This window comes from Capricornis sumatraensis, chromosome 13, assembly GCF_032405125.1.
Source record: "Capricornis sumatraensis isolate serow.1 chromosome 13, serow.2, whole genome shotgun sequence".
NCBI classification, from domain to species: Eukaryota; Metazoa; Chordata; class Mammalia; order Artiodactyla; family Bovidae; genus Capricornis; species Capricornis sumatraensis.
Window position 1 is genome coordinate 8,157,801 of NC_091081.1, and position 27,698 is coordinate 8,185,498.

A 27,698-nucleotide genomic window follows, 5' to 3' on the forward strand; every position below is an offset into this window, starting at 1 on the left:
GAATGTGCCCACTTGGGTGGCACAGGGAGTAGGAAGAGCCTCACAAAATCCAGTGAATCCAGTGTCTACAGAGCAAGGCAACAGGGAATCAGCTGATGGCAGCCACTGGGTATCAGCGGAAGCTGGAAGAGCATGACCACGTGGCAACCAGATCTAGCAAGATTGGAAGATGCACCCCAGACAGGCCATGGCCAGAGCAGTTGGATTTTACTTCTGGTGGTAGATGAAGGTTGTTTCAGGAGTTAGCTTCTATCCCATGTGTCCTGAGGTGTCAGTAGGACTATAAATAAAGGGAAAAGCCAAGGCCTAATTACTAGAATTGAGAATGAGGTGAAGGTAGTCTTAAAATAAAGCAAACAATTATTAGCCAATGGGCATGAACTGAGAGGCAGGTCAGTCACAAAAATGACTTGTTCCTAGGTCTCAGAATAAGACCAGAGTTCCTTAAGGGGCCATGTTTTACATAGGTGATGATGGTCAACTGGTTTAGATGTAGGTAGAAGATGGATGCAATGTCTGATATACAGAAAAAGCACATCATCTAAACACCTACCTCTGGTCTTTCTGATCCATTTTCTTCAATTTTTTTCCTGTTAGTTATAGAACAAACCAGTCTCATTAATCTGAAATGCAGGCCTTCTATAATCTGGTTTCACTTATTTCATTTTTCACTTTTCCTTACCATATCTTCTTCCCCCAACTTGCTTTGCTTAGAGCCTACAATTCCATAATCCAGACTAGTTAAATATTCTTCTTTGTCTGAACACAGCCTATACTTGACCAGCTTGATGCTTTTCTCAAAAATGTCTCCTTCTTGTCTACCCATTATTTAGAAACCATTCCTAAATACCAAATGTTAGTGGTAGTTTATTTTTTCTCTTTTTTTAACCACTGTACTATTGACATGCCTTTTCAAGCAAAGCCTCATGTTGGTATGATTCATCTTCATGCTGCTCTTGAAGCCCAACATAGTGGGAAAGACAAAAACACAGGTTTTTAGAGACCAAATTTATTGACCTTATTCTTTGCCATTATATATATATTAAAAGTCACATTCATTTACACATTTTGAGTTTTTGTAGACTTTATCAGACTTGAAGAAAACCCCATATACTTTTTGAATGAACTCTGATGTCTTATCACTAGACAAGAATAGTTTGAAGAATTCAGATGTTTCAGAACTTTAATATTTAGTTGCATATCATTTGTATGTATATTGTAAAGCTGACCCTTGAACAACGTAAGTTTGAATAGCGCAGGTCCATGTACATGTGGACATTTTAAAATAGTAAATCCTGTAGAATTTACTACAGATTTACAACCAAGCACTACATGATGCTTGGTTGGTTGAATCTGCATATGGTACTATAGATACAAAGGAACTGCATAGATGGAGAGCTGATTATAAGTTATAGATGGATTTTCAACTGTACAGAGGGTTGGTGCCCAACTCATGTTGCTCTGGAGTCAACTGAATATTTATCCTGCTATGTGATACAAAGACTTTTGTGTATAATTGGATTTTCATGATATTCAGAAGAGGCAAAACCATGTTAAAATCATGTATTGTGAACTTAAAAGGCAAATAATTAGCTTGGATTAAAACATTCAACAATAGATCTACTCCTTACTGTCAACCATTAGTTTAGAGTAATAGCAATTCCTGGATGATTGCCTATGAATGAAAAGGGGTTGATCAATATTCAAAACTTATCATCAGTTTCATAGAGATCAATGGCTCTCAAGCAGAAATGATTTTGACTTGCCTTTAAGGTGTATCTGACAATGTCTGGAAAAATTTTAGGCTTTCACAAATGTGGGCAGTGTTACTGGCGTCTAGTTGGTAGAGACCAGAGGTACTGCTAAATGTTCTGCAATGCACAAGCTAGTTCCCCACACCAAAGACTTAATCTGGTCCCTAATGTCAATGGTGCCGAGGCTGAGAAACTGGATATAGACCAAGACTAACGTTTGGTCTATTGAAATTGACTATATATATATATATATATATATATATATATACACAATACTTTATATATATGCTTTTTATATATAATACTTAAAAATACAATATAAAATATATACAATAAATATGATATAATATCCATACATTATACATAACATATGTACAATATGATGTATATAATATATATTTTTAAATGAAATTATCAGCCATAGAAATTTATTAGTTTCAGAAAGTAAACTAAAGTTAACCAAAGTGTGCATTACATAAAGCATAATTAGATGTAGAATAATGACCTTTTAGAGATTGCAAATTTTTTTTAATATATATTTTATTGAAGTATAGTTAACTTACAATGTTTCAGTACACAGCAAGGTGGTTCAGTTATACAATACATGTATATTATTTGTGAAATTATTTTCCATCATAGGTTATTATAAGATACTGACTATAGTTCCCTGTGCTATATAGTGAACCTTTGTTGCTTGTTGCATACCTATTTTTTAATTAGAAATTTATCATTCTATTCATACTAACTCAAAAAAGTGGAATCAAAATGTCATAATTTTTTTAGGCAAAAATTCATAAGTTTTCTAATATATATATATTTATATATGTATACAAAACTTTTCTACTACACTTGGTAGAGACTTGAGAAAGAACATCAAGAAAACAGAGAGAAGAGATGGAGAAATTGGAGATCATAAACTAAATGAAACAGGAGCACTGCATATGAAATAGAAAAAGTGAAGCAAATTAGATGAAAGTAAAAGATCATCATATAGTCCAGTTGTTTTCAAACATGACTGTTCATTAGAAACATACCTGGGGCTCTGCAGAAAAAAAGCAATACCAGAGCATTTGTATTTTTCCAAAAAATTTCAAGATAATCCTGATATACATCTGGATTTCAAAAAGTGACAACAGGTTTTCCTATTAGATCCTAATTTTGGTAATATAGAGTTCTATTATTTTTCTGCTGACCAATCATGATACAATGGTATTAAGTGAGTAATAGTTACATAGTCACAACAGTAAAAAATGTTTATACATTTGCACAATTAATAGCCAGACAAAAAATAAAAGATAATTACAATTGTAAGCCGTACTGGGAACATGATTAACTTAACAATATAAAATAATTACATACAACTTGGGGGCAGGGATCAAGCAGAGAAAGTGGCAGTGCATACATGCACATGTTTTCATCAAACCAGTCTATGTCTTTTGGTTGGTATATTCAGTCCATTTACATTTAAGGTAATTATCAATATATATGATCCTCTTACCGTTTCTTAATATTGTGGCATTTATTTTCTGTAGATCTTTCCCTTCTCTTGTGTTTCCTGCCTAGAGAAGTTCCTTTAGCATTTGCTGTAAAGCTGGTGCTGAATTCTTTTAACTTTTGCTTGTCTGGAAAGCTTTTGATTTCTCCATCCAATCTGAAGAAGAGTCTCCCTGGGAAGAATTTTCTTGGTTGTAGGTTCTTCCCTTTCACCACTTTGAATATAGCTTCTGTTGAGAAATCAGCTGATAATAGCCAGATGGGTGTTCCTTTGTATGTTGTTTCTCATTTTTCCCTTGTTGCTTTTAACATTTTATCTCTGTCTTTAATTTTTGTCAGCTTGATTACTATGTGTCTTGGTGTGTTCCTCCTTGGGTTCATCCTTCCTGGGACTCTCTGTGCTTCCTGGACTTGGTTGACTATTTCCTTTCCTCATGTTTGAGAAGTTTTCAACTATTACGTCTTCAAATATTTTCTCAGGTTCTTTCTCTCGCTTCTCTCCTTCTGCTACCCCTATAATGGGAATGTTGGTGCATTTAATGTTGTCCCTGAGGTCTCTTGTGAGTGAGTGAGTGTTCGCTCAGTCATGTCTGACTCTTTGTGACTCCATGGACTGCAGCCCACCAGGCTCCTCTGTCCATGGGGTTCTCCAGGCAAGAATACTGGAGTGGGTGGCCATCAGGCTGTCTTTATTTCTTTTCATTCTTTTTTCTCTATTCTGTTCTGCAGCGGTGGTTTCCACCATTCTATCCTCCAGGTCATTAACTGTTCTGCCTCAGTGATTCTGCTGTTGATTCCTTCTAGAGGATTATTCGTCTCTGTTTCTTTGGTCTTCATTTCTTCTAGGTCTTTGGTAATCATTTCTTGCATCTTCTCAACCTTTGCCTCCATTCTTTTCCCGAGATCCTGGATCATCTTCACTATCCTTATTCTGAATTTTTTTTTCTGGAAAGTTTCCTATCTCCACTTAATTTAGTTGTTTTTCTGGGGTTTTATCTTGTCCCTTCATCTAGGACTTAACTTTCTGCTTTTTCATTGTGATTAACTTTCTGTAATATTGTTTTTGTGTTAGCTACTATAAGGTTGTGCTTCTTCTTGCTTCTCCTGTCTGCCCTCTGATGGATGAGGCTAAGAGGCTTGTGTAACCTTCTTGATGGGAGGGACTGGCGATGGGAAAAACTGAGTCTTGCTCTGGTGGGCAGGGCCTTGCTCAGTAAAGTTTTAATCTAATTATTTGCTGATGGGTAGGGTTGCACTTCCTGGTAGTTGTTTGGCCTGAGGGGACCCAACCCTGGGGTCTGTGGGCTCTGTGGTAAGGTTAATGGTGAACTTATGTCAAGGGGGACCTTCCAGTTCCCCTGTCCTTGCGGTGAGCCCCTGCTGACCCACACCTCCACAGGAGGCCCTCCAAACTTAATAGGTCATTTTGGTTCTTTCTCCTATGGGGTCACTGCTCCTCTCCTCTGGATCTTGGTGTGCACAAAATTTTTTTGTGCCCTTCAAGACTGAAGTCTCTGTTTCTCCCAGATCTCTGGAAGTTCGATAATTAAGTCCCACTGGCCCTTAAGGCCAGATTCCCTGGGGATTCCCAGTCCCTTTGTCAGATCCCCAGGCTGGGAAGACTGACATGGGGTTCCGAACCTTCACAACAGTGTGAGAACGTCTTGGGTATTATTTTTCTCTAGTCTGTGGGTCACCCATCTGGCAGGTGTAGTATTTGATTTTATTGTGATTGTGCCCCTCCTACAGTCTCACTGGACCTTCTTTACTTTTGGACAAGGGGTCTTTTTTGGTGGGTTCCAGCATCCTCCTGTCAGTGGCTGTTCAACAGCTACTTGCAATTTTGGTGCTCTTGCAGGAGATGAATGCATGTCCCCTACTCTCCCATCTTGAACTGGAAGCCACAGATTCTTATTATACTTAAATGTTCTGATTTGAGTTTAGTGTAAATAAATGAGCCTGATCTTCAGCAGAAGACATATGTTAATAATGCCCAGGCTTTTGTGGTGGTCATGTAAATTCTGATTATTTTTGTTCGGGTTCACATGTGGTTAAGCTACATGTTTCCATGGTTTCACTGAATTTCAGGATTTGCTTGATGGAGGAAAATGGGAAGACGGAAGTAAGGTGATGAGTCTTCTAATTAGCTATAACTTTGAAACTTTCTTCCCTTTTAAAGTTTTGCGTAACTTGGGCTTTTAATACTTTCTGTCATATATATATAACTCAAATGATTTATAAAAAAACTGCAAGGTGAGGTCAGCATGCACTTTGAGACCACGGCTGAAGACTCCGCTCTGCCATTTATTTTTGCTGTTTGGTTTGGCCTCATCCATTAAACAGGATGATAAGCAGGGCACATATGCTGTGTGAACTGACCGGGCCTCCCAGCGGGCCTGAGCTGTGGACTCTGAGACCTGCTGCTGTGCTTTCATGTTTGAGTTCAAAATTCTCCTACTTGTTCCTGCATAGCAGAGGCCAGGCCCTTCTAAGCTCAGCAGGAAGCAGCCACTTGGAAATCCAAAATGCTCATCTAGGAGAAAACACCTTCAGTGGCAAAGGCTTTTTCGTCTGTCATCTGCTTTTCTCTTTCTTTTTGTCTCTGGGCTCCCAATTCCTGACTCAGCCTTGTGGGAAGTTCCCATTTTGAATCCAGTTTTGGGCCTCTGGGTTGAATTTCCTTCTGGCTAGCCTTGTGGCTGCTCCTGGAGGCAGAGAAACTACTCTCTGGATTTGTAAAGATCAGGAACACCAAAGCCATCTCTGGTGTTGCTAGTTATAGCTCTGGGCCAGGGGGTAGGTTTAGCCTGGGACTGTGGTCCTGTGATTAGTGGGTACACTGATCCCATCAAGGATGAACATCCTCATGAGATGATGTGAATCAGGCCACTACTATCATTTGTCTGTTTTTGCTTCTGTTGTTCATGATCATGGTAACTTTCACATTTTATACAGTGGTCCTGTGTTTTGGAGGCTGTAGTGGTTTTATGAGCTGGTCAGTGGCTTTGGAATCAGAAAGTATCTATCACATGTTAGCTGAATAAACTTGAAAGTCACTAGCTCCATTGAGTCTCAATTTTCTCATCTCAACATGGATAGAATAGTGCCTCCCTAACCAGATGAGATTAGATGCTGTATTGTGTTGTGGTAAGAGTAGGTTCTCTAGAGCCAGAGTGCTTGGGATTCAACCCCAGCTCTTCTGCTTGGTGGTGGTGGTGGTTTAGTTGCTCTGTCTTATCTGACTCTTTGTGACCCCGTGGACTGTAGCCCGCCAGACTCCTCCGTCCATGGGATTTCCCAGGCAGGAATACTGGAGTGGGTTGCCATTTCCTTCTCCAGCTCTTCCACTTTCTTGCTGGCTGGTCTAGCTGGTCTTGAACACAGTGCTTTCCCTTTCTGTGCTCTGCTAAGTGCACGCTAAGTTGCTTCTGCTGCTGCTGCTGCTAAGTCACTTCAGTTGTGTCCGACTCTGTGTGACCCCATAGACGGCAGCCCATCAGGCTCCCCCGTCCCTGGGATTCTCCAGGCAAGAACACTGCAGTGGGTTTCCATTTCCTTCTCCAGGGAATGAAAGTGAAAAGTGAAAGGGAAGTTGCACAGTCGTGTCCGACTCTTCGTGACCCCATGGACTGCAGCCCACCAGGCTCCTCTGTCCATGGGATTCTCCAGGCGAGAGCACTGGAGTGGGGTGTCATTGCCTGTTGCTTCACTCATGTCCAACTCTTTGTGACCCCGTGGACTGTAGCCCACCAGAGATAATAATAGGATCCACTTAGAGAGTTGTCAGGATTAAGAGACTGAATCACTTAGTTGTGAAAGTAGCTTTGCCTGAAACTAGCACAACATTGTCAATCAACTATACTCCAGTAAAATTAAATTTAAAAGAGGGAGAGACTATATGTGCAGATCACATAGAGTAATGTTGGGTATCTTAAATACTTAGTGACTTTAATTACTTAATTACTTGGCTAAATGATAATTTTGAGGGTGAAAATACTTTCATAAACAGAAATATTTTTATGTGTTCATTCCATACATGTGCAGCATTTATAAATGCATCAATAGTATATAAAAACTCTTAAAAGCCCTAAATTATTGCATGATCTGGGTAATTTCTGTTTTCCATATGTTGAGAAATTATTTCAGATATATAAACAGTCACTTATTAAAGTAAACCAATGTGTTTGATCTAGTTTTTGAACTGGGTAAAGTTCAAGAAAAGTGTATACAAACTTGCCCACGTGTTTTGTAATGGATGTAGATAGGAATTGGGTCTAATTAAATCAAGATATTGAAGAGAAACTGTCACAGCTCAAGAAGGTCAGAAACTCTTGGTTATAGATACACCTGTGAACTGAAGTTCCCTTTCTACAATGACTCTAAATGATCTGCTCTGCAATTAGCAGGCGGCTCAGTCTGTAAAGATTGCACCTGCAGTGCAGGTTCAATCCCTGTGTTGGGAAGATCCCCTGGAGGAGGAGATGGCAGTCCACCCCAGTATTCTTGCCTGGAGAATCCCATGGACAGAGGAGCCTGATGGGCTACAGTCCACAGGCTACAGGTCACAGAGAGTCAGCATGACTGAAGAGTCTGAGCATGCGGGCACAATTGGCAAGTTACACTGGAATTAATGAATTAATCAACTTGAAACGCAGTTGATGTACAATATCATGTTAATTTCATGTGTACTATTTATTACATAGTCATATACTTTTCCAGTGGTCATGTATGGATGTGACAGTTGGACTATAAAGAAAGGTGAGCGCAGAAGAATTGATGCTTTTGAACTGTAGTGTTGGAGAAGACTCTTGAGAGTCCCTTGGACTGCAAGGAGATCCAACCAGTCCATCCTAAAGGAAATCAGTCCTGGGTGTTCACTGGAAGGACTGATGTTGAAGCTGAAACTCCTATACTTTGGCCACCTGATGCGAAGAGCTGACTCATTTGAAAAGACCCTGATGCTGGGAAAGATTGAGGGGGACAACAGAGGATGAGACAGTTGGATGGCATCACCGACTCAATGGACATGAGTTTGGGTAAACTCCGGGACTTGGTGATGGACAGGGAGGCCTGGTGTGCTGCAGTTCATGGAGTCGCAAAGAGTCAGACAGGACTGAGCAACTGAACTGAACTGAACTGAACTGATTACATAGTAATTTGACATTTGCCTACACTATGAAATAATCACCACAATAGTAACAGTCTATTCCCAATTATTGCAATATTATTGACCATATTCCTTATACTGTGTATTATATCCTCATAGCTTATTTATTGTATAATCCGAGATCTGAATCTCTTAATCCCCTTTACCACTTGCCGTTACCCCTACACCACTCCCTTCTGGCAACCAACCCGCAGGCAGGGCTGGTCTCTCTAGCAGTTGGCTGTGAGCCCCTGCTGTGTGAGGTGTCTCTGGGCCCACTGGAGGGCAGAGCCAGGTCCCAGTTGCTAAGTGCAAAGCCTGGGGGCCCTGAGGTTTGATGATGGCCCAGTGTTTGGAGGAGCTGCTGTCTGAGCAGCCTGGGGGTTGTGGAGCTGGTGCTGGCCCTTTGATGGCTGCTGCCAGGTCCCCACAGAGCAGTTTGAATGACCTAGCAAGTGTGGAGCTGACCCGCTGGTGGATGGGTAAAACCCTGGCACTAAGAGGCTGGAGGGGGGATTCCAAAATAGCACTTGCCAGCAGTTGTTACTATAGTAGAATGCACTCCCTTAAGGGCTTCCCCAGGGGCTCAGTGGTGGAAGAAATCACCTGTGAAGCAGGAGATGCAGGTGACGCAGATTTGATCCCTGGGTCAGGAAGATGCCCTGGAGGAGGAAATGGCAACCTACTCCAATACTCTTGCTGGGAAAATTCCATGGACAGAGGAGCCTGGCAGGATACAGCCCATGGGATTGCAAAGTTGGACATAACTGAGTGACTGAACAAATGTGAGCTCCCCCAGATGGCTGCTGCCAGGGTCTCCATCCTCAGCGGGGTGGGGGCTGGGGGGGGGGGGTCCTGGTTTCCTCCTGCCTCTCTGTGAGGCACTCCATGATCTGCAAGTGGGTCTGACCCAGGCCGCTTTCAAACTGCTGCCTCTGTACTGGGACTTGGATCTTGTGAGCTAATGCATACACCCTAAAAGAGTGGGGTCTGTTTCCCAAAGAAACTCCGGCTGTCCTAAACATGAGCCCTGCTGGTTTTCGATATAGGATCCCTGGGCTGGAGAACCCAGTGTGGAGTTTTTAGCCCTTGCTCCTTGGGGAGGACAGTAGGATCAGCATATTCCTCTCATTCATGGGTCATCAATCCAGGGGTCATCAATCCTGTAGGGCATCTCTGCCCCTCCTACTTATTTCACTGTGGTTCGTTCTTAATGTCTTTAGCTATGGAAAAGCTTTTCTGCTAGTCTTTATCTTTGTAGATAAACTTTGATAAGCTTTTTTAAGATAAACTTTTATAGATAGACTTTATTTTTATAGTCTTTGTTTTATAGATTGTTTTTATAGAGAGTTGCTCTGTGAGTAGCTGTAATTTTGGCATGCCTGCCGGAGGAGGTGAGTTCTGATTCTTTCTCCTCTGCCCTCCTGGCCCTGGAGCTCTGTCAAGTTACACCTGTGATTTCTCCTTCACTGTCATGGCCTTGGCCACCCCCAGAAAACCCCCATGGATCATCCCTCCCAAATCCCTATCTCTCTTTTTTTAATGTAGTCTAATTTTTAAATTTATTTGTTTGTAAAAATGTATTTATTTTTAATTGGAGGATAATTGCTTTACAATATTGTGTTGATTTCTGTCATACATCAACATGAGTCAGTCATAGGTATACATATGTTGCCTCCTTCTTGACCCTCCCTTCCACTTCCAACCCCATCCCACCCCTCTAGGCTGTCACAGGGCCCCAGTTTGAGCTCCCTGCTTCTTTTCAGCAATTCCCACTGGCTATCTATTTTACATACGGTAATGTGTATGTTCCCATGGCACTCTGAATTCGTCCATCTCCTCTTGAACTAGCCATTAATTTCTAATTCTTTTCTTCTATACTACTCTGACTGAGACCTCAAGCTCATTTACAGCATGCATGTTTTTAAAACCCTTAAAAGGAAGATCTGTTTATTATTACACTGTTCTGACAAGTTTGGGCCTTCAATCCACTGCAGGTACACTTTCTGGTTGGTATTTTGAGATGTTATATGAAAAGAGCATTGGTCACTTTTCTTCATGGATTTCTTGAAATCTATTATTTGTTTGAAAAGAACAAAGAAATGCAAAACGGATTATGAAAATCAATGTATTTTATGTCTTTCTTATGTTGCTGCTAAGTCACTTCAATCGTGTCTGACTCTGTGCAACCCCACAGACTGCAGACCACCAGGCTCCCTCGTCCCTGGGATTCTCCAGGCAAGAACACTGGAGTGGGTTGCCATTTCCTTCTCCAATGCAGGAAAGTGAAAAATGAAAGTGAAGTCACTCAGTCGTGTCCGACTCTTAGCGACCCCATGGACTGCAGCCCACCAGGCTCCTCCATCCATGGGATTTTCCAGGCAAGAGTACTGGAGTGGGGTGCCATTGCCTTCTCCATTTCTTAAGTTCAGTTGAGTTCAGTTGCTCAGTCGTGTCCGACTCTTTGCGACCCTATGAATCGCAGCACGCCAGGCCTCCCTGTCCATCACCATCTCCCGGAGTTCACTCACACTGACGTCCATCGAATCCATGATGCCATTCAGCCATCTCATCTTCGGTCATCCCCTTCTCCTCCTGCCCCCAATCCCTCTGAGCATCAGAGTTTTTTCCAGTGAGTCAACTCTTCTCATGAGATGGCCAAAGTAAAGTTTCAGCTTTAGCATCATTCCTTCCAAAGAAATCCCAGGGCTGATCTCCTTCAGAATGGACTGGTTGGATCTCCTTGCAGTCCAAGGGACTCTCAAGAGTCTTCTCCAACACCAGAGTTTGAAAGCATCAATTCTTCGGTGTGCAGCCTTCTTCACAGTCCAACTCTCACATCCATACATGACTACTGGAAAAACCATAGCCTGGGCTAGACGGACTTTAGTCGGCAAAGTAATGTCTCTGCTTTTGAATATGCTATCTAGGTTGGTCATAACTTTTCTTCCAAAGAGTAGGCATCTTTTTCTTAAGTTAGCAAAGTTTTATTTTCAGATAAAAAGAACCACATGTTGCTGGATGGATAAAATAATTTATTGAGAGATAATACATGTATGATGGCTTAATGTCTCTTCCAGAATATAATTAGGCTCTAGGTCATAAAAAGATGCTAAAATAAGATGTAAAAATTTCAAAGATTATTGAAAATAAATTTTGATATTGTGTAATTTGGCTTCATTTAAAGTTTATCTGCCATATGCTATGCTTACCAAAGGGAAAGGGGGGTAAATTAGGAGTTTGGGATAAAAATATATGCACTGCTATGTATAAAGTAGATAACCAACCACTGTAGAGAACAGGGAAGCATACTTGCTATTTTGTAGGCTCCTCCATCCATGGGATTTTCCAGGCAAGAGTACTGGAGTGGGGTGCCATTGCCTTCTCCGATCTATAATAGAGGAGAATATAAAAAAGAATATATTTATACATAGGTCTAGCATATACCTATGTATAACTGATTCACTTTGCTGTATACTTGAAGCTAATACAGCATTGTTAATTCAACTGTATTTTAGTAAAAATTTTTAAAAAAGAGAAAAAAAAAGATTTAGTTGCTTTCAGTAAGGTAAAATAAAAAGGGATTGTCTTTCTAGAAAACATCTAGAAACACAGATGTTTTCTAATTAGTTCATCCAAATAAATCCATAAAATGTTTTGTCTTATTTATTTAATGAACTTAAAGAAGTGAAATGACAGCTTTTAACTTTCCACGTGTTTGGAAAGATTTTCAAAGAAATGGTGCCATCACAATGAAATTAGGGCATGAGGAGGAAGGATCTTCACAACTTCAAGACTTCCTTCAAAATAGAAAAGCATATTTTAAATTGTTCAGGTTTTCCAGTTCATTTGGCCTGGGCAGCTTCCTGTAGGTCTTGTTATAACTACCATGTTAAATTTAGTCATATGTTCAGAAAATGGAGAAAAATGTTCACCACTGGCAGGTGAAAACAGGAAATAAAAATATTGACTCGGGATGTTCCCAGGACAATTAAACAGCTAATGAAAGGACTGTATTTCCTAAGGCCACTGTGAATAGGAATGTGGGCATAACTACCTCATTTGGCATCCAGTTGATTCCAATTCATGGTGCCTATAATTTCTGGCTATGCAACAAGGCAAAATAGCTTGCATTACAGTAAAATAAAAAAAGTGCTCCCTGAAGGACTTATATTTTTAGGATGACAGCAGAACTTTTCTTCTTTAGGAAACACCTGGAATTTTTGAATATGCCCAGTCTTTCATTGTTATTTCAGGTCTAAACAAAAGGAGTGTATACCTAATCACCAGAGACGTTGTTTCCTTAGAGCATTAAGCTTTTCAGATCTAATATAACCTCCAACTAGAATTGTTAGATGTGATGGTAACACTATCAGAAATTAGTATATCATTTGTTCAGGTTCCAAATAGAGCACTATGATAAATTATTTGAAAAGAATGTCTTTATGGAAAAGCTATTCAGCTAACAATCTTTTATGGAGGAATTACCATGTATGAGGCACTATGAAAAAAAGAAAAAAAATAGTGTTTACATTTTTTATCTAGAAAAGTTAAATTTGGTGGAATTTACTGAGAGGTGCTGACTTTTTAAAAAGCTTTATTTTATTGAAGTATAGTTGATTTACAGTGCTGTGTTAATTTCTGCTAGACGTGATAAATTTTACTTTCAGAAAAATATAAAGGCAGTTAGCCATTTTTGGTAGTGGTTTTCAAGACTAATGGCAAAATGCATCAAGTGCTTGCTCAGAATACATTTTGATGATGGTTTTAATCATTCAAACGGTGGCCAATTTTTTGGCAAGAATTGTTTGTTGAGTCCCTTTCTTACAGATGACATCAGAAAGACAACTTTTGGAATAAATTACGTTTAAGGGATTAGACAGGAACTCTCAGTGCCAGGGGAAGGGAGCAGAAAGGGGAAGTTTCAAAAGCAAGAGAGTAAATCACCGAAGTTCTCAGAGGCTAGGAGTCTCAGAGGGACAGCCCCTTAAACTCCCACCAGATAAAAAGATGTTTGGGAACATGAGAGGTTGGAGGACTTTATTTGCCTCTTTCTTGGAGCCTGGGAAAATGACCGTGAGCCCTGCCTGATGACCTTGTCGTATAATCAAGATACCAGAATATTTGGCCCTCAAAATGAAGCAAGATTTACTTAGAAACCAGTGATTCCTGAAGAGTTCTCTCAGTGGGGATGAAGGGATGCCAGGGAGGAAGTAGGGCAGGAGAGGTGGCTGCAGACAGCTCAGAGGATGCTGAAGTGGAAGGGCGATCAAGCAAGAGGCTGAATGCCAGCCTCACTCTAGACTACTCCACCCCCTTCCCATAACTAGACACCCCATGTGGTGTAAATTGATGAAGTTTGTCTCACTTGAGTAAGAAAACTCTAAAGTGACTGAGGAAAAAAAAAAAACTTGGAATGAGTTTAGCTAAGTTTCAGTCATCCAGCAACTAAGCTCCATTAGAGAGAGATACGTTATGTTACACATCTGAATTTTGTTAATTAAAAATATTGTACTTCCAAAGATTGCCATGACTTCATGGAATGTGCTTTATTTCCTGTGTATATGCAGAAAATGATTTTGGAGCACTTGCTTGACACTAGAATCAGCTTCATAGTTAGGAATGTAAACTATTTTACAAAAGTCCCCTTAATAGATTCAGTGGAGAGAAGTTAATTACCAGATGTTGCTATGCTCAGAAATGTTCATATAACCTATCAGTTGATTGAGAATATTTAAAGTGATTAATGTTTTGAGTAAGAAATCACCAAGATCAACCATCTCTTTCTCTCTATGCATGTGCTCAGTCATGTCTGACTCTTTGTGACCCTCTGGACTGTAGCCCTCCAGGCTCCTCTGTCCATGAGAGTCTGCAGGCCAGAATACTGTGGTGGGTTGGCACTCCCTCCTCCAGAGTATCTTCCTGACCCAGGGATCGAACCTGAGTCTGTTGTGTCTCCTGCACTGGAGGGTGGATTCTTTACTACTGCGCCACTCGGGAAGCCTGTATCCATCACAAAAGCTTCAGAACTTTGCCTGTCAATTTCTAGAAATGACCACAAGATAATAGATTCTGTTTTGTGGACAGTGTTTGGAGTTGGTCCTGATATCCTAACTTTCTTCGTAGGTATAAGACCAATGAAATAAGACCTATGCTTTTGAATAAAATTGCTATCTTTTTTTGCTTTTATGACTTTTTAGTGTAATTAAATAAAAAAATTTTAGTGAGAATTTCATTTAAGAATGCATTTGTTCACATACTTGGTAATTAGTCGTTTCCTAGAGGGCTTTGGAGACAATAAAGTTCTGAATAAGACTTGGACGGCTTTCCCCAATCACAGAATTGCAATGATCACTAAAACATATCATAGATCCTAGAGAATTATGTCTAGACAAGCTCTATGCTCTGAGACTTCAGTGACTTAGGGTACCTTCTGAATTTATATAACCTATAGTAACCAAGGATTATTTTGCAAGATTTTGACTAGAAATTTGGAATGTGTTCAGTCATTATCTTTCTAACCTTAATCTCTTTTTTCTCTGAGTCAATTTTCAGATACATTTTCTTGACAGGAGTTGTATCATGCTTATTGCTAAAATCCCGAAAGATTACTTCCTCTTGGTTTTAAATGACTAGTTATAAAATTGCATGTATTACTATGGGAAACCTGGGATGGGTGGTGTTTCTAACAGCCTGTAACTGGGGCCTGAAAGGATGAATTATATAAGTTAAAAAAAGTTTTATTTATGTATTTTTGTAAAGATTGTTTCTTTTGATGTGGACCATTTTTTTAAAAGTCTTTACTCAATTTGTTACAATATTGCTTCTTTTTTTATGTTTTGTTTTTTTGACCAGGGATTGAACCTGCATCACATGTGCTGGAAGGCAAAGTCCTAACCACTGGGCCTCTGGGGAAGGTCCTCTGTATTGTTGGTGTATAACTAACTGCACACATTTATGGTGTAAAATTTGAACATTTTGTGATATGTGTGCATCTGGGAAACCCATCACTACAGTGAAGACAGGGAGCATATTCATCCTGTTCGAGAGTGCCCTGTGTCTTTTGACAGCACCTCCTTCCTGCCTTCCTCTGTCTTCTCTCTTCATTGCCAGGGATTGTTCTGAATCTATAGATCAGATCGATAAGAACTGACAGTTTGACAGTATTGAGCCTTCCTATCCATGAACATGGAATCTCTCTATTTATTTAGTGCTTTGATTTCTTTTATCAGAGTATTGTAGTTTTCCACATACAGATCTTGTACCTATTTTGTTAGATTTATCCTTAGGTTTCATTTTTTGGGTACCAGTGCAAATGAAGTTGTGTTTTTAATTTCAAATTCCACTTGCTCACTGCTGGTAGTTGACAACACTTGGTATGGTCAATTTTTAAAATTTTAGCCAGTCTGATAGCTGAATAGTGGTATCTCATTGTAGTGTTAATTGGACTTCCTTAACGATTGATAGCATTGAACATCTTTTCCTGTATATGTATTGCCTGCCTTTTCCTATATTTTCTGATATTTGTATTGCCATATGTATTTCATGCAGTATGTGTTAAACTCTTTTAAAATTTTCTTGTATATAACTCAGAGGCCCCAAGATGTTTGGTGATTTGCTGAGAATACTCACAGGATGCAAAGTCAGACGTACTCATGAGTATGTTTTAGGAAAGTGATCATCAACAGAAAAGGATGTACTAGGTAGTCTGGAGAAACCTGAGGCAGAGTTCCAACATGCTTCCTTTTAGGAGGGGTTACACCCAACACATTCCTTTCACCAGTACTGAGACGCAGCAGTATAGGTGCAGTATTTTGGTCCAGGGAAGCTTGTTTGAGACTCGAGAGTCCACAGTTTCCATTTGGGGCCAGTCTTACAGGTACTCGTTGCTGACATAACCAGCTATAGTACCAAAATTTCAGAAGAAAAGTAGATAGTTACCATGAATCACATTTTTTGTACAGTCATGGCAGCCTGGTGCAACAGGGTACAGTGCCCAAGTTGAGCAAGGTGGCCTTATTAATGTATGAAATGTTCCAAAAGCCAAGTCCTCAGATACCAACCAAAGGCCAACACTGCAAACAGATCCTTCCAAAGATTTGTTGTTATTCAGTTGCTAGCTCATGTCTGACTCTTTGTGACTCTGTAGACTGTAGCATCCCAGGTCTCTCTGTCCCTTACCATCTCCCAGAGTTTGCCCAAGTTCATGTCCATTGAGTCGGTGATGCTATTCAAACATCTCATCCTTTGCCCCCTTCTTTTCTTTTTGCCTTCAATCTTTCCCAAAGATAGCAACCTCAAAAGTACTGTGTTAGCTCTTTCTTGATAGACCCATGTACACACTTTTATTTTCATCAAAACATTCTGATTGCTATGGGACATCCAGGAAAAAGTTAGGGTATAGTGAACCAGGAAAAAAAAAAAAAAGCATTGGATTGAGAAAAGTTACAAGTATAATATACAGGGTAGTAAAACTTCTAGGAATGTGGTATTTGCCTTGGGTCCATAGACACTGGCATTTGGGTCAGAAATACGTTTATAGTATTATAGTAAGAAATCCACTTCATTTAAAAATAGAACCTGCTTTAATTGATGAGACATTGAGCCTGGGAAGAGAGTGAGATTTACAAAAATAGAAAACTTTCTCCAGATAATTCTTTAGGATGGCTGAAGGCCCACAGGGAAGACTGGAGACTAAGTAGAAAATGAATCCAGAGGGAGATTGCAGTGTGGTGGCACCTTAAGACCCGGGAAGAAGTCTGGGATTTACGTTTTCCTCACCCAGGAAAGCTAGAGGATCTGACTTTGGAGACATGAATCCTCTATATAAAGCTGTGGTGCTGTCTTGAATTTACTCTGATTATAGTGTTTCTGAGCAGCTTACCTCAAATTCTCTACCTTTCTCCTCATGAAGGCTTATTGTCATGTATTAAACAATAACCTGTTCAACATTCTGATGGTAAAAAGTACTTCTCATAAGGCTGTTTCTTAAACTACGTCTCAGTAGAAGCCAATAAGTTAGGAAGGAGAAAGGGAAATATGTGCAAATTAGTAGTTCAGTCTAAGTGGGCAATGTACTACTTGCTGGTTAATCTTAATCCAAGGACAGATTTTGGAGAAGGCAATGGCACCCCAGTCCGGTACTCTTGCCTGGAAAATCCCATGGATGGAGGAGCCTGGTGGGCTGCAGTCCATGGGGTCTCTAAGAGTTCGGCACTACTGAGCGACTTCACTTTCACTTTTCACTTTCATGCATTGGAGAAGGAAATGGCAACCCACTCCAGTGTTCTTGCCTGGAGAATCCCAGGGACGGGGGAGCCTAGTGGGCTGCTGTCTCTGGGGTCGCACAGAGTCGGACACCTGAAACCACTTAGCAGCAGCAGCAGCGAGGACAGATTTTAGAGCCTTTGGTGGCACTGACTCCTGGCATCTCTCAAACATTAATAAATATTGCTTTTCTTGGCTTTTGATAGTCATTGTAAGACACCATGTTCAAGATTAGGTTTTCTGAAAAGTACTCAGAAAATAGGCATCAGAGGCATTTAGATTAATAGATAGAGGCACGGGTTTTGTATTCACCTTGTGAAATGAAAATAAAAGCGGTCAAGAAAGATGTGCCCTCTCTTCAACTGAGAAGATGCGCATTTTTCAACCTAAAATAAGGAGGTGGTTTTCAAAAGAATGTTACTATATGCAGACAAAATAATCTGACCTTGAGAATATGATCACTACTTCGATAATTTATAAAAGTTGTTGGTTAAGAATGGAAAAGGGGCTAACACCAGACATGTGTCTTTGATGAAAATAGAAGTATTTAGATTATGGGCCATAAAGTGTAGTTTGATTGAATGGATTTTCCTAGGTCATATTATCAATTATATTATCATCTTATATCAATTATATTATCATATTATCAATAACATCATATTATCATATGATATCATATTACCTGTCCTTCATAAGAAAAATATATTTTGGTAACTATCTTTTTTAACTGTGTTAAACATCAAAAAATTAGAAAAAATCAAACAAACAGTTCCTATAAAATCTTTCAGCCCTAATGGGAAACATCAGTTGATATAGTTTTATTTTCCAAATTCTAATTTTGTTAATTAAAGACAATTTATTTTGGCACTGTTGTTATGGTGGAGCTAATGTTGAGTTATTGGTGTTAGCTTACTGTCCTAGAGTCATAAACTTAGTGAATTTTTCTATTGTTTTGGGTCTAATTGCTTGAAGCCTTAAAAAAAATATATATATTACTCATTCTAGTATGAAAAAGCATATAACAAGGATATTATGGCTAAGAATAAAAGCCCAAATACAAGGCTACTTAGAAACTTTTGTATGTTCTATAACAGTAATGTATAGTCCTGAAGTATTTTAATATTGCATTTCATTCATGGTAGAGAGAGTTTTTACACACCTTTTGAACATGCTTCTACTTCAAATATTAAGATGACTGATTGAATTCATTTAGTTTCATGAAACAGCTCAACATTTCTTGAAATCAGTTGTGCAAAAAAAGAGGAAAATAATTGCTGACAAAGGGAAATACTAGCCATGAAAATCAACATTATGACTGTATCTACAGGAGCAGAAAGTGAGGTGAGAGTTTGGTGATCATATGATTAATTTTCTCAGAGTAAGTACAACCTCAGAAGATAATGATGGTGATGATGATTGTGATGGTGGTGGTGGTGGTGATGGTGAGATGGTGATAATGATAATAATATTAACAACAAGTGTATCAGGCATTGTTCTAAGCATTATTCTTGCACTAATTCATTTGATCCCCAAGGATCACTAATCAGTTCAGTTCAGTTCAGTCGCTCAGTCGTGTCCAACTCTTTGCGACCCCATGAATTGCAGCACGCCAGGCCTCCCTGTCCATCACCAACTCCTGGAGTTCACTCAGACTCACGTCCATCGAGTTGGTGATGCCATCCATCCATCTCATCCTCTGTCATCCCCTTCGCCTCCTGCCCACAATCCCTCCCACTAATAGGTATTATTTTTACCCCTATTTTTACAAATGAATTGAGAAACAGAGACTATTAATAATGTGTTTGAGGTCACATAGTAATAGTGGTAGAGGTATGACTGAACTCCAGGTGTTTAAGTTCTGTTCTTGAAACCCGTACTTTTTATATGGAAGAGTGATAAGTCCGACGTTTGTAATTCCCCAACTATCTCATGTGATTGTGTTCAGAGACAAAGAAGTTGGTGAATGGGAAGCATTTTGCAAACTTAGACTGTAGTAAACAATGTAAGGGTAGATGATTTAATCAAAACCATTTATGTAAAATTTTAGCAAGATATTTAAAGTGACGACAGACTGACTTGGTTTTACAGGTAAGTTTTTATATCCAGGGCTAAAGACACTGCTTCAGTGTGCTTTAGTCGGAGTTTTCAGAGAAGTCTAATGTGTGAGTCAAGAAGATGATGGTCAACAGGCAATGTTTAAGTCTACTGGAAAGACTTTCTTATTTCCAAATTGTCGCTAGCAACCTCTCCTGTTGCCACTGGAGGCAGTGTAGTACAAGAAGGACTATTTCAGAGAGTGTCAGGACCAGTGTGGCAGGCAGTAGTGTGACAGCAGGGTGGAGAGGCAGGAAGATGAATTTGGCTTCAGTTCCTTGTAAATTAAAGTCTTTTCCACCTTTAACACTCTTTGAGGGAAGGTAATGATTGTTAAAATGCACAACCTCTTGGGATTAATAATCAAATTAATCACTAATACCTAGTGAACATTGACTAATTAAATTTTTTCCCAGGTAGAATATGTGTATTAATATATATGTATATATATAATATATGTGTATGTATTAATATATATGTTACATATATACATATATATGTATATATAATATATATGTATTAATATATATATACACATATACACACATATATATACATATATATATTAGAGAAAGATATATATCACGATGAATGACACTGATGAATAGTCACTCGGAGGAAGTCTGATGGAACCTGGGGGGTGCCATAGAGCCTCAAGGGGGTGCTATGGATCCTTAAGAGGGTGCTATGATAAGAGCTGTCTTTTTTTCTTTTTTTGATTCATTAAAATTTTTTTGACTGTGCAAGGGTCTTTTTTGTGGCACACGGGTTTTCTCTAGATGTGGCGCTCAGGGGCTGCTCTTGTTGTAGTTCATGTGGGGTGAACTGTGGCCCCAGGGCATGTGGGATCTTAGTTCCCCAACCAGGAATCAAACCTGTGTCCTACATTGGAAGATAAATTCTTAACCACTGAGCTACCAGGGAAGTCCCCAAGAGCAGTCAGTTTTTAATTCCATAACATTGCTTTGTCTATCATTGCCGTAATTCCACTGCCCACCCCACTTCCTCATAGTACCCTGAAGCCTTCCGCTTACCTCATCAAAGTTCTAAGGGTTCCTTGCCATGGCCTCCTGTTCATTAACCCCCTTCCTTCCTCCGCTCATCAGGATTAGTCCTGCAACTTGTGTTTTGATCAGACCTTCCAAATGCACAAACTCTGGGAAGAGACTGAGCGGTAGAAAGAGTATGTCTGAGACGGTTGATCTTTTACCCTCATTGTTTACTCCTTTCTTAGTGTACAGGACTGTCTTCTGAACCCTGTAGGTAAAGTTCAGGAGTTGGAACTTTAGGTTTTGCCCAGGGACTCTCGAGTCACAGTTTTAGAGTTGAGCCTGGAAGGCTGCAGTCCATGGGGCCGCAAGAGTCGGACATGACTGAGCGACTTCACTTTCACTTTTCACTTTCATGCATTGGAGAAGGAAATGGCAACCCACTGCAGTGTTCTTGCCTGGAGAATCCCAGGGATGGCGGAGCCTGGTGGGCTGCCGTCTCTGGGGTCGCACAGAGTTGGACACGACTGAAATGACTTAGCAGCAGCAGCAGCAGCAGCATGACTATAGTTTAGAACTTTTTAAAAAAGGAAGGAGTTCATGCAAACCCCAAATTTAAGACTTCCCTAAGATGTGGAAAGTCTTCTGATTTCTATTACCATGACATTTCCATTCCACCACATCTAAATATTAGGTGCCCACCTGTTTGGGTACCAACCTTCCAACATATCTCGGCACACTTCCACACTACCATTGGCCCTAAAACCATTCCATGTACCTGGACTTTCAGTAATGGAAACAGTTCTATTATTTTCATGCACAGTGGAGTAGAAAAGATATGTCAATCAGGTCTATGATTTGTGAATGGTTTAAAAAGGTGGTTACTATGTTAAGTGTATCTAGTTTGTTCATGTATCCAAGCACAGGTCTAAAAAGATTTATTTCTCTTCATTATGTCAACATTCCTAAGTGGCACCGGATGAAATTTCAGACTGGGACATGGTTACCCTGGTTACATTCCATTATGCATTGTGAAATGTTAAAGAGAGAAGGATTTGTGTTTGTGTTTTGTAAAACTTAGAATTAAAATCTCCTTAAGGGCAGGGGTTTTTGTCTGTCTTGTTCACTGGTGTTTGTCAGCACCCAGAGCACTGGGGGCTCTGAGTCAATAATTATTGACTGAAAACAGCTTCACCATATGTCTTAATCTTTGCAATGGAATTAGGCGCTAGAAATATAGTGCCATGTTTCCATACTTATCACCTGAGTTGCCTCACCCCAACCTCCAACTTATTTTTTACCATAAAATGATCAGAATTCACCAGGATATAATTAAGTCACTACTATTTTGTTGATTATTTAGCAAAATCTATATAACTATTTTTAATACCCAGAAAACTCTGGGTGGTAAACAAAATTAATCTTGGTACTGAATGTCTCAAATAATATCCAGACTTGAATGAAAGTGTGCAGTATACACTATCATGACCACCATGTTAGCAGGTGCCAGTGTGGTCAATTTATTCGGGTGATAGGATATTATTTCATAGAAAGCATTGCTTTTGCTTTATAGTTTGGGTAACTAAAGAAGAAAACAGATCTTCTCTTGCTTTTGACTTCTTAAGTCTTAGAAAGGGGATGGATACAGGAAGTCAGACTCATCCTTGTCTCTCTATGAAGATAATTTAAAAAATCATGAATAAGTTGGGTGTTTAGAATCAGAAATGATGGCATATATTGCTGTTCTAAACAGTAGAAAGTGAAAACTAATTGGATTTCCTTGGAGATGAAAAGGACCCTGTTTCTCACTGCTTTTTTAGAGGTAAAAAACACCACTGATTCTGTAATGTTAGATTTGACCTAGGTTAATAAATGCTTGCTTGTTTTAAACTAATTTAGACTTCAAGTGAGCAAACTTCTTGTTTTGGTGTGATTTTATTTTAAAGGTTTGGAAATATCCTGAAAATATCAAACAACTATCAACATATACCATGTTATATTTTGGACATCTGATTATTTGATGAGATGTGGACCTATACTGAGTCAGAATACAAATTTTATAACTTTAATTTTTGCTCATGGGATTGTACATTTATTGAAGGAAGGGCAATAACATTGAGAATTCTAGAAGTGGTAAAAGTTGGTAAATGCAAAAGACATTTTTCTTTGTTTAAAAAAATCTTTAAAAATAATTTACTGTTTAAAGTCAACAGCGATGAATTATAGGATTTATGACATATGTAGAAATAAAATGCATGACAATAACAGCATAAAAGATAGAAAAGAGAGATGCAAGTATACCGCCATATCCTTTTTTTACAGTACGTATAATGACAAATGACATAACGTCAGCATGTGATAGGTTACAGAGTTATGTTGTAATCTCTGATCAACCATTATGAAGGAAAAAACAAAGAAGCATGGCTAATAAGTCATTAGAAAAGATAAAAGGGAATAAAAATTATTTAAGGCGAACAAGGTGCAAAGAACAGATGGGACATAGAAACCTTTCGAAGGATGGGTAATTTTTAACCAAATTATGTTTATATTTATATGATTAGATATAAACATATTGTAGTGGTATCACATGTAAAAATCAGATTGACTAAAAAGTAAGACCCAGCTATGTCCTGTATACAAGAGACTGATTTTAAATATAAGATCATAGGTACATTAAAGGAGAAGGATAGGAAAAGATACATCATGAAAACACATCAAAAGGAACCGGAAGACTGTATTTTAATGTCAAAGTAGACTTTAGAACAAGAAACATTACCAGGAATAAAGAGAGATTACATTTTGATAACTGATTTATCCAAAGCATCTAACTACCGAAAATGTTTATGCAGCTAACATCTCAGCTTAGAAATACAGCAAAAATGGAAAAAACCAAACACTTTTTATTGTAAGCTTTTAAGTTTCTCAACATGGATTCTCTTACTAGTGAAATGTTCATGAATCTAAATTCCATGGATGAGAAGGATTTACTATCTAATATTTGAACCATTAATATTTATACTGTTCTTGTGAAGATAAAAATCTAATTTCTAATGTTAATGCATTCAGAAGTATTAATTAAAATATTTACTCAAGAAATATTTAGTATGTGCCAACTACATACCGAACACTTCATGTATATTAACATAATAATTCATATTACACATAAGAAAACTGGGACTCAGTGAGATTACACACCTGCCCAAGTCACACAGTAAGGAGCACAGACAAGATTTGAACTCAGATCTGTTGGCTTGAAACATATACATGTTTTTAATAACTGTAATTTTGGTCTCCATATATGTGATAGTCATTCTCTGAATCATCAAGGAGTTTGTATAGGAAGGGAGTGCCATGTATTGGTTAACCAGTCCTGCCTCAGAGAACTACTAAACACCACCCCACTTATTTCCAGTGGGAACCCCATTCATTAGGATTCACAAAGACTGCTGCTGCTAAGTCGCTTCAGTTGCGTCCGACTCTGCGACCCCATAGACGGCCCACCAGGCTCCCCCGCCCTGGGTTTCTCCAGGCAAGAACACTGGAGTGGGTTGCCAGTTCCTTCTCCAACTAGCAGAGTCTAAATACCTACAAGAAACCATGAAAAATTTTCAGTAAAGCATACTATAATTTTAAAGTCTGTATTTAATACTACTGTATTAATAATGGGTTGGCCAAAAAGTTTGTAAGAGGTCTTCCACGCTGTTAAAATAGTTGTAAGTAGATGGTTTGAAAAAACTTGAATGAACATTTTGATGAACCCAGTATTTGTCAAGGTTTCTCCTGGTGGCTCAGACGGTAAAGAATCTGCCTGCAATGCAGGATACCTGGGTTTGATCCCTGGGTTGGGAAGATCCCTTGGAGGAGGGTATGGTAACCCACTCCAGTATTCTTGCCTGGAGAATCCCGTGGACAGATGAACCTGGCAGGCTACAGTCCATGGGGCTGCAGAGTTGGACATGACTTAGCGACTAAGCACAGTACAGCACAATACTTGTTAAGTGAATGAATAGATGTTATTTCTCCTGTCAAACGATAATATTATCAGGGCTTGAAAAGTTTAGTCGCTCATTTGTGTCTGACTCTTTGCAACCCCATGGACTGTAGCCTACCAGGTTCCTCCATCCATGGGATTTTCCAGGCAAGAATACTGGAGTGGGTTGCCATTTTCTTCTCCAGAGGATCTTCCCGACCCAGGGATCAAACCTGGGTCTCCCACATTGTAGGCAGACACTTTACTGTCTGAGCCACCAGGGAAGTCTTCAATTAACTTATTGTTGAAGTTTTAATAAGTCTTCTTGATTAATTTATGTGTTTAAAATAGCTAAAATAGTGAGATTTGTGGAAAATATTGGTTTTTCTAGAATTGATAGAATCTTCCTATTGTAATATTTCCATGACCTTATTAATTAACCGAATCTTAAGGAGTTAGAAATGAATCAAAGAAATATAGGAAGCACATTGGTTACAAAAATAGGATTGAAATGAAAAGTATATGTTCTGATTGCAACCATAGCTCAAAAACTATTTTGAGGATTATCAAAACATCAAAACCTATGACAGTCATCCTCACATTCATATCTCAGACATGCTCACTCTTTAAATCTCTTGGAACAGGGTTAGCAGAATTGAAGTGTTGCTAAGGAAACATATTAAGCACAAACATAAAAAGCATAACAAGTTCAAAGGGTTCTGGGGACTTATTATAAAGACCTAAAACCTGCCAAATAATTGGAACAATAAAAGTGGAAAGTTAATTTCAAGCAAGACTAAACATATCAACCAGCTGCTGAGAAAATTTTGAAGAATATATACATATGGGAAAAAGAGGTGAAGACTTTTAAAGATTCAAGTGGTTAATTAGTGAAGACTGAAGCCAAATGCAAGCATTGGGAGTATAGCAGAAAAATTTGGTTTCTGGTTTCACAAAGGGGAATTTGCTTTAATCAAATTTATTAGTAAGAAGGATGAGGGTAGAGAGAACAGGCTCCTAGAAGCGGTTGAAAAATAGACCAATATTCTAAGCTTTGAGATTTGATGTATGTCTTGGTCCAAGGAAAATAAAACCAGGGTGTTAAAGGAAGTAGAGACAGAAATAAGAGACTCTTTTTTTATGAATAGTTTTACAAGTGCACTTAGCTCTGGAGAGACCCCCTAGGATTAGCCAATATGATGGAATTATTTTAAAGGGTCTGGGAATATACCAAGTGGCTTGCATACCAGTTGACATCACTCATAAAAATGTGTTAAAAGGTGTTTTGCGGGTCAAATGAAGAAACACTTGGAAACTTATTTGATGAAAGAATGCCAACTGACTTTTTTAGATGGGAAAGAGAGGCTTCATTAACTTGTCAAAATGTCAGAAAGGTATTATTTCTGAGGAAGGAAAGAGGTATTATAACACATCCTCTGCATTTTGATAGTGGGCAATTTATTGACATGCTTTACTGGGGTTAAAATGATCCTTTTTCTTAAAAGTGGCATAATGGGAAAATGGGTAGATTGAACTGAAACTTGCTTAATGGGAAGAAACAGATGTCATTTGTCAACTGAAGCATCGCTAGTTCAGAAAATCACTGTCTATCTCTAGAGGACTCTGTTTAGGCAGCCATGGGAACCGTCTCTCGTATCTAGACATCAGTGTAGAATAAATGTAAGCACCGTGTGTATAGGCAGACTCATATATACTTGATGTGTGACTATATAAGCTTCAAAAATTTATTTTTTAATAAAATTTCAAAACTAAGGGAAAGATAGTCCCATCCGAGACATCAGTTTGGCAGCCTCTATATTCATTTCAGGGGTCTTGCCTTTGGATAAGTCATTCTTGGAATTTCTCTTGTGGAATTGTCCCATAAGACCATGGCAAGCTTTAAAAATTATATTTAACGAGAAAAATGTTCATACTTTGAGTGCAAATATTACATTTGGGAGAGATTCAAAAAAAACAGAGTCTCAGCTGGTAAAGAAAGTGAGAGATTAAATTGTCACTAATTTTTTTGAAAAACGGGGTGTAACTATTAAGTCGAGAAAGGGACATTCTTCTGTGGCTTGTAATCTGGTTTTCAAAGTCATTCCCAAGGCATTTGAAACATACTTTGATCAGTGAGGTATGGTTGTAACAGGACAAAGGATTCTTAAGGTGATGGTTTTGAAAGATAAATTTAGTATAAGTTCCAGTATGTTGGCTAGAAAGCTAGTCTCATGGTGTTTATGGTTTTAACTTATAAAGAGAGAGAAGTAGAGGGTGTTGATGTCTAGTGAAAATTTCTTGATGATTTTAAGACATGGGAGCAATACACAATTAAATTTTTATAGAACAATAAAGAGTCAAGTTTTTGATGGATTATATATAGAGGAAAGAGTATGATACCTATTGGAAGGCCAGAGCTGGGGCTATGTGAAACTCAGATCAGTCACTTTGACAAAGAGGGTTGGGGTGGGCTAAATTGGAAGTTTGGGATTAACATATACACACCAGAATATATGAAACAGATAATCAACAAAGACTTACTGTATAGCACAGGGAAGTCTACTCAATATTCTGTAATAAACTTATACAGGAAAATAATCTGAAAAAGAATGGATGTGTGTATGTAACGGACTCATTTTGCTATACAACTAACTCTAATACAACATTGTAAATCAGTTATACTCCAATATAAGATAAAGATTAAATAAAAAAGTCAAAGCAAAAAACTTTTAAAAATTATAAAAAAGAAAGCAGAAAGAGAGAGGGAGGGAAGTAAAGAGGGAAAATGTAAGATTAAAGAAAATGAAGAAAAGAAAGAAAAAAGGAAGGAAGGAGCAGGTAGGTGAAAGAAGAGGCCAACTCTTTCTTCATCCGATATAACATAAATTTAAGATTAGTGGAGTCATAATTAATGATCTATCACATCTCACAAAGCTGACAAATACAAGAAAAACAGAAAATGAAGCGACAATAATTAGCAAATT